A 6000-nucleotide genomic window follows, 5' to 3' on the forward strand; every position below is an offset into this window, starting at 1 on the left:
TAAAAAGTCAATGATGGTAAAGGGCCTCTATGTTGTGAGGACTTTTCTCATTTGCTGCCATAAAATCTATTCCCCTTCTGTTTCTCTTCAAAACACTCCAGCAATAAGGTAGCAACTGTATTTGTAATGAAAAGAAAAAGACAAATAGAAACGGCATGTGTGCTGCACACTGAATAATGTAGCATTCCTGTCACCCTCCTGTTACCTTTAAAACGAATGAGTGACATGAGTTCTTGATGAAAATGGGCATACATTCATTGGTATCCATTTCACTGGGCTCTCAGCTGAATTACAATTCTGCTGCTGGTTTCTACACAACTTTAAGATAAGATAAGATAAACCGTTATTACTCCCCATGTCAGGGGAAATTTCCCGTGTTACAGCAGCAATATACAGTAAAGATAATAATTATAATAACAATAATATATACAATGCTCACTTTTTGTTTCTTGTCTTAATTTTCCCCACTTATCTGTAAGAGTGTTTATTGCAGTTTCACGAATATAATCACTCATCATTTATTTTCATTTCAAAACATACAGTTTAGCTTTCTGTGTTTGCTTTTTCTGAAAACCACTATTTCTGCACCCGCATGTTTCAAAAATTTAATTAATCAGTGAATTGCACTCTTCCTCATTCAGCTCTCTAACTGATCCATCCTCTCACGGTTCACTGTAAGATGAGAAGTGTACCACAGGTTTTGCCCTCAGAGTTATTTTTGTTGTGTAACTCAACAGGTCTGCAGATGGACCCCTGCAGTGTCATCTATACCGGTAAGAAGGTACTGACCCGGGTGACCTTCAGTGTCAGTCAGCAGAGATGTGTTAAAGAATCACCTCCCCTGGGAATGTCAGTGTATTTCAAGCAAAGTTAAAGCAAATAAAACAGTCACTGGTTATTTCTTTGAGAGGAAAAGATGGATAGTGCCAATAAGCTTTAGCGTTGACTGATATTTTTGGTAGTAAAGGGCGATTCAAGGAAAGGAAACAAATCAAAGGAAGAGAGCATGAAGTGGGTAAGATGGCTGGATGTTTATTTAACATTGCTACAGATATTAAACAGCGGCTGTGCTGACACGACTGCACATTTTACACTGCCACATTCACACACATCACTAAATTGATTACGTATCATTTTAGCGTTATTTTGTAATGTAATATTAATGAAGTACTTCTACCACCACTCAATCGAATGAAACCTGACAGAAACAGATGCTCCAAACTCAGTACAGAATAGTGACTGTGGCATTGTGGTCATTTTAGATCTTAATAGTTCTCCTTGTGATAGTTTTGTGTCTCTGTGTAGCCACTTTGCAACTCTTTTTGATTGTAGTATGCTTCTTTGTTGTCTCTTAGCATCTGTTTGCTAATATTCTTTTTGGAAGTGATTTCCATTCTTTTTGTAATCATTTTGTATATCCTTACTGTCATGTGTCTATTTGTATCTTGTTATGACGGTTTCTTTATAGTAGTTTTGGGTTCCTGCAGATATATTTTCATTAAGGTCATAGCCTGTGCTCAAAAGTTATTTTAAAGGGTCTTCGTTTCAGCTCTGTGGGTGAATGAATATGATATATCATCCTAACTTCCCAGCTGAGTGCTGTGTTGCACGGCTGCACTGGTGTGGTGCAGTTTATGTATCATCAGTGGTTTGTTTGTTTTGACCATATTCGTGGCCTTTCAGTTAACCGGGTACTGTGACTTTCACTGAGGACGACTGAACTGAGCTCATTATCCACAAGGTAACTGTTAAGATGTGGTGAGACACAAGAGTGCTCGGAATTGTAGAAATACTACCCAAAAATCGATGAAAGATGTTTTCACACCCATTCTGTGAGGGAAAATAAGTCTTAGAAATATAGACAGTTATTGAGAATTTGAAAACATCCTCTGATCAACCAGTCCATCTTAAACTTAGGCTCTGCAGGAAAACTCAATCATCCAGGTCATCTTGGTAAAAAAAAGACACCGAACTTCTCTTTTAGGTTCTTCGAGATGTTTCAACTCTCATCCAAGAGGCTTCTTTAGTTCTAACTGATAAGGAGTTTCAAATGTTTATATCCACTCCAGCTCTAGCAGACCTTATCACAGCCACAGAAGCTGCCATTTGAAATAACAATCTGTCAGAAGCAGAACAGGTCAGGCTGATGGTATTAGCAGCACTCTCCAAACGCTAATGTACCTCCCTCCAACCTCACATCCCAGGAAAGGAAGGCAGTAGTGTCTCTAAGCAAAGATAAAAACATCACGATCAGCCAGCCGGCAAAGGTAAAATAACATTACTCAGCAACAGTACTACCTATTGCCTACTACCTATGAGGCCCAGAGATGAGATTCCACAAACAGCCAGAAAAACAAAGGTCATGGACTGCCTAGAATAGTTGAGAAAAGAAACCTGTTTGACTATCCTTCTTACTATCAGCTTTAGCCTGATGAAGACACGCCATGCATGTATGGTCTTCCAAAAACACACAAGGAAGGAGCACCACTGAGACCCAGTGTCAGCTCTGTCACCTACAACAATGCAAAACAACTCCTACAAAGCAGCTTTTTATGGGACAGAACCAACCATACCATCAGCCAGATACATGCCCTGTCCTTGTGGTTAGCCCAGCTAGGCCTTCATAAAATTAACCAAAGGATCAGGAAAACATAGCACCACAACAAGCAGAAGCAAAAGGACGAACAGTAGGAACAACATCATCATTTCATATGTAGCTGGTGTGTCTCCAGCCACAATGTATCAGTGCATCTCAGACCTTGTTACACTCTGTGACAAATACTGGTTACCCCAAGGATAAAACACCGAAACAGAAGTGCAGCAATGCTGTATGCGGATCAAAGCAGCAAGGAGTGCATGGACTTCTACAAAGAAAGACTAAACAACAGCAGTTCATCTGTATCTGAATGATAAAGGACATTCCTTTGAGAACAGTAATTTTGGACAGAGAGGACGGATGGTGTGAGAGAAGAATGAAGCAGGGCGTCTATGTCAAACTGGAACAGCCTTATCTTAATAGAACAAGGGGCTACAACACCACTTATCAAGCACCTATAACGCAGAGATGAGATCACTCCCCAGAAAGTTCCACCATCATTAACATTCTCAGTCACTCTTGATGTACTAGATTCATATCCTTTGTTGAGTAAACTGGCTGCTGCATGACCACTATTATTGTTGTTGCTGTTGGACCAACTAGTTTCACAACATTCACATCTGGAGGCAGGTGAATCCTGGTCATTAATGGACCATCAGCCACACGAGCTGGAGTGACTTTATACATCTGAAACTCCTCATCAGTTTAGAAATGAAGAAGCCTGTCGGTTGAAGGTCAAATGTCTGCAAGAACCTAAAAGAGAAGTCCAGTGTCTTTCTACTTAGGTTCCTAGGAACTGAGGATTAGTGAAAAGTAACTTTAAAGAAATTAGTTTTAAGAGTTTTTGTTTGCATGGTTTAAAACTGTGTAGGGTGACCCAGTCTTTAATATGCCACTGGAAAGAGTTCCAGGAGGTGAGAGCAATGATAGAGAAGATTCTATCTCTACAGGTTTGGTGCTTGCCCTTCCAGGGAATGGAAAGGAAATTTGAATCATCTGAACATATGTTTCATACTGTGATGTGGTGCAGAAAATCAGAGAGGAAGGAGGGTCTTGAATTGGATTTCAGTGGGGATGTTGTGCCCATGGAGATCACGCAGAAGGAAGTGATGTGGCTTGGGGATGAACAAGGAGATAGGTAGCTTACTGGAGTTTCTTGAGAAGTTTTGTGGGTGTGTCCATCAGGATGCTGCTTCTATAGCCTAGTCCAAATATGATAAAATTCAGGATTTCTGCAGCTCTTCTTCCATGCTTTCACTCCCAAGACATTAACAAATATACACATTTTTACTACAAGGCTCTATGATCATCCTGAGAGAAACTCACACATTGTGTTAGCTGCCAGTAATGCAGTGAGTCTTAGGTGCAAATACACTACGAGAGGGTTACTATCACAAACAGCAGTCGAAATTATTTTTCCATCCACAATGAGCAGATGCAAAATACAGCACACTGCAGTACTGTATACTTGTATGTGTGGTGACAATATTAATCTGACAGAGATATATACTATTTAAATGTATTTCCATGAGGGCCGCAAAATTCTAAGAGAATGAAAATGTACTGTGTGCACACATAAGCACTGACAGTGCAATCATTGGTCTTTATTTATCCATTTAGTTTACATATCAGCACAAGCTACTGAAAGTCACATCAATTTGACAATGTAGCCTGAACCATAAAAATCTGTTTATATTTTTGACATTTAAAAAAAGAGCATAGTAGTGACTTACACTGACAATGAACGATAAAATGAAACAATATAATATGAGAAAAAAAATTCAGTATGTTAAGTGATTCTCTGTTTCAGACTACAAATGGAGAAAAACAGCTTCAAGAGTCACTCTGACCTCACAGAGCAGTGTAAGTCTATTAGCACATAGTTGACCTATGCAGGGAGGCAGCTCACATTCCCAACAAACAGCCAAGTTCAGATCCTTGAGTCATGGAATAAAGGAAATAATTGATGCAGTTCCAGGGGAGATGAAGAAAGCCAAACTAGAATTTAAACTTGTTTTGATCAAGGTGTGGATGATTTGATGAAAGCAATGTGAGTGAAAACGAGTTTGATTGGAAAAATGTTTCATGATAAAGCAAAGCCTCAGGTATCATTATTCACTTGGATGTTGGAATTTGGATTTTCCACTGAACCCTGTTTGTTCATTTCATTGTTCATTCTTTACCTCATCTTAGTTTGTTCTTGTAAGTGTTTAATATCACAAAATTCTCACCTGTTCAATGGATCATTGGCATATTTGATGCCACTAAATTGTACTATTAAGCAACATGTCACCCATTTGTGGCAAGTTTCATTCACAAAAAAGTTGCTAAAAAAGTAAAAAGAATTTCAGAAATACATCAACTAAAGTACAACTAAAGCAGCAGTTCAGTACATGAAACATTCAAATATTAATTAGCTGTTGCTGAGGGAATGATTTCACTTATTAGATGGTAAAAATGTCAACATCATATGTCATGTGGAGTCTGCATGTTCTCTCTGGGCCTGTGCAGGTTCTCACCAGGTGCTCTGGCTTCCTCCCACAGTCCAAAGACATGCTGAGGTTAATTAAGTGGCTGTTTCTGGAACAGAAACATGTATAAAAATCTATGACAAAAAAAAAAACAACACTTAACTGCCACGATATGTCAAACGCAGTACATACGAGTTTAACCCTTTAATGCTGATCATCACAAATTTGCATCATACCGCTTGCTTTCAGACTGCAGTAGAGATAACATATGCATTCCCCCATTGCTGGTTTGTGCATATTCAATACGTACCTAGGAACCGTCTGCAAGCACTGGTTTCTCGTAGAACTGGTCGGAGTGGGACCCACATTATTATATATCTATTATTATTATTATTATTATTATTATTATTATTATTATTATTATTATTATTATTATTATTATTATTATTATTATTATTATTATTATTATTATTATTATATCTATTCTATGTGCTACAGACAAATTAACAATCTCCACTTAATTTAGCATCAGCTTGAAAGCAAAAACACAAATAATTATTTTTTTTTATATAGCTGTAAATAAATTCAGGTGTCAAGAGGTTGAGATTGCTTCGATTTTTTCTTTTTTGTTTTTCTTTTTTGAGTGATTCACATCAAGGCGTTACATTTTCTGGACTTTTCTTGAGTGTTTTATCCTGTGGATAAGGCAGAATGAGTCTTGGAAGAAATCTTGAACACTTGATATGATTTTTGTTTCTGCCTGTGTGAAAATTCTCACTAAAGGGCATTGGTTATTGTAATTCCATCACTTAACAAAATACTCCATGATAGCAGAGTGGTTAGAGTGCATAACAAATGAACAATTTTAATTTTTTCTATTGAAAGAAACAATACAATTCTCACAGACTGTAATAAACATTGGCAGAATTTAAC

Source organism: Amphiprion ocellaris, chromosome 17, assembly GCF_022539595.1.
Source record: "Amphiprion ocellaris isolate individual 3 ecotype Okinawa chromosome 17, ASM2253959v1, whole genome shotgun sequence".
Classification (NCBI taxonomy): Eukaryota; Metazoa; Chordata; class Actinopteri; family Pomacentridae; genus Amphiprion; species Amphiprion ocellaris.